Genomic DNA, 3,048 nt, shown 5'->3' on the forward strand with positions numbered 1-3,048 from the left:
AAAAGGGTGGGAGTAGACAGAGAGATGTCTTCATTCAAGAAATACTCTTCTGTTTTTCAATCTCAATATTTGCACGTAAGCAGCTCTCTTTACAGCATGTCAGATTCTGCACAGAGGGTTGGGAAGTAAAATGTTGATAGTGCAGGCTAGTATGAAAGTAATACTTTCTCCACCAGGAACAAGAAAGCAGAACACAAAAGGAACTGTTACTCCTTAAAGAATGCATATTTCCCTTAGGTGCTCCTGGAACAGCACAACTTCAGTTTACTTAGGATAAGAAAATACATTGGGTACCACATAAAAACACTGTGGAGGCCTCACATTAGCCTGCTGGATGATTTTAATAAGTCCTTTAAAATGAAATTAACGAGAGCTACAAACAAGTCTAGTCATATTGGCATTCCATATAACTACATAGATGTCAAGGAATAAATAAAGTAAGTATATTGGTATATTCTGTATCCTGTACAGATAAGCAGTGTCTCCAGTATTAATGCCAAGAGGCCAAGAGACGTGGATGCTTGAATACATTGCATTTGTCTTCTTTGTTTCAAGGGTATAGTATGAGTCATAAATTTAACAAAGTACTTTTTCAGGCAAAATGTGGAAGCAATGAGAAATTGCAAGTGTATTTCAGCTCTCACCTGGGCCTAGAGCTTTCTTGATTAGTCAGTCAACAGGCCAGGAAGGTACAAGAAAATAAACAAGCTCTAAGGTAATATCTGACGATTTTCTTACACTTTGTTTCTTATTTGGCTGCTAAAACACAGACTGCAAACACTCATCAAATAATGAAAACACAGACTCATAGAAAATCTTTTTCTTTTCTTTCCTTCATTTTCATTTTTTTCCTTCTTGTTTCATACCTTCTTACTTAACTTAGGTGTCAACCTACCTTGTAGAAATGCTGTCAATTTTATGACATTGTTTCCATTAGAGTGTGCACTTTTCTACCTTGGCGAACATCCTTAATAAGAAGTGCCATCAAAATTAAAACACTTGAGGGTAGGATTATGTCTAAATATATCCACTACTTTTGCTTGAGGAAAATAAACTGCTGTTGTCACTTGATAGGTACTTAATCTATTACAACCGGATCATTTTTTTTCTGCAATTCTGCTTTTACCAACTAATGCATATTCTCCTATGACACTTTCCTGGAGAATTTTTCCTCCAGCCATAGATAGTGGTCATCAGCAGAGAAAATAACATTCCAGGCATGCAGCTGGTTCTAATACATTGAGGCACAGCATCTGAGCCCTTACCAAGCCATAGTGTCTGCTCTGAGGACCTGCACTACTTCTGAAGCAACCCAGATAAACTCTAATCCAGATAGCTCTGAGGAAAGATGAGCAGCCTGTTTAAAAAAAGAAAGAAAGAAAAAAAAAAACCCACATTCAGCTGACCAAATCATTGTATTGTCTAAATACTCTTGGTGGAGATGTAGCCAAGTCAAGTTGTGAAGAGCAATGTTAGACCCTTTCTCCTGCATTTGGAGTGAATCTGGATAAAAGGCTTTGGTGCAGGCTTGCCTTTTTGTGCCTACCAAGTTGAGTGTTATGGTCCAGGGGAATGTTCCTGGTAATACAGACTCGTTTGACAAAGCTCAGAAGTGGATGATACTTAGAATCACAGAATAAAGGACAGAAGCAGGGATAGATGGATTTCCACAGTTCAGATCTTTCATTGCTTTTACCTCACTCTCCAAAACTCTTCATTGCAGTTACCTTCGTACATACTTATCAATAACACTGGAAGTTTGCTGATATGCCAGTAGTTGACTGAAAGCACTGCATTTCTTGCTTCTATGCCAAATGGAGTCTAGCTCAAAGTCCGGTTATGCCAGATGAAGAAGCATCTCTGAATGGAGTCAGGCTGCTGAGGGAGAGTAATTACTCCAAAATTCCTATTACACTCGCGCATACTTAGCGCTGCACGGTCACCCTCAGGCATCCAAAAACTATGAGTAAGCACCCTGATGCCATTTCAAAATGTTGAGGCTGAATTTCTTTGAAAACAGTAACATTGTGCAGTCTTTGTCCATGTTCAGTTTTTAACTCCCACTAGCTCATTTGTGACATTTAGTTTTGTCAACTCTTGCAAATTCATAGCAAGTGAACTTTGACCCCAGGATTCCCACATGAATTAATTATGCACTCTTGCAGCCCTATGATAATTCTCCAGTGCCCAAAGACAACTAATTCTCCCCTTTGCCTCTAATACATACTTGTTTCTTCTTCATCTGCAACAGATCTTCACTTTCTGACCAAATCTGTGAAAGGCAGTTTCCAGAAGATTTCCCTACACATCACTCAATACCAAGGCAGAAGTAACTGCTTGAGAGATATTCTCTTCTCCTCCTATCCTGGAATGGCAATTAAAGGAGGATGGTGAGGAAAGAAGAGAGAACCAGAGTGCAAACTGACTCTTTTTTTTTTTTTTTTTTTGTGTACAGCAATGGAGCCAGCTCAGCTGTTCTAAAATGATGGGTAGTTTCTGTTCTTCTCCCATAGCAGGAAAATAACATCAGATGCTGTCTCTCCCCCAGATTCTCTGCTAGTCTGGGCAAAATGAGGAGAGGAAGGGACGGCTTAGCCTCCTGCAGAAACCCTCATTGACTGCTTTCCCCTGCAAGGCAGCCAGTCAAACATGTCCTATGAAAAAGCTCCAGACCGCAGCTTGGCATAGCTACCTGACTTCCAGCAGCAGCAGTCAAAGACGTGATTAAGGTGAGGGATCCACCAGCTGGCACCATTGCTCAGAAAAAGCTCAGAAGCCAGAGTGGCTCCAAATGAAGTAGCTGCTGACACTATTAATAAATCCTGTGCTTTCTCTCCAACCCTCCAGCTCCATTCTGCTCCCCGAACATCGAATTAGACTAAACTAGATTCAGACTTCTTTGCACAACTTGTGACAGAAAGTGAGAGGAGCCACCTCTGCAGGACATGCTTTGCCTAAGGAGTTTTTCTGAGTGGTCAAGGGAGGGCCTCATGACCAAAGCCTCTTCTAGCCTTGGCATGATTGAGGAAGAGGCAAGTGACTTGGACT

The sequence above is a fragment of the Apteryx mantelli genome, chromosome 1, assembly GCF_036417845.1.
Source record: "Apteryx mantelli isolate bAptMan1 chromosome 1, bAptMan1.hap1, whole genome shotgun sequence".
Lineage (NCBI taxonomy): Eukaryota > Metazoa > Chordata > Aves > Apterygiformes > Apterygidae > Apteryx > Apteryx mantelli.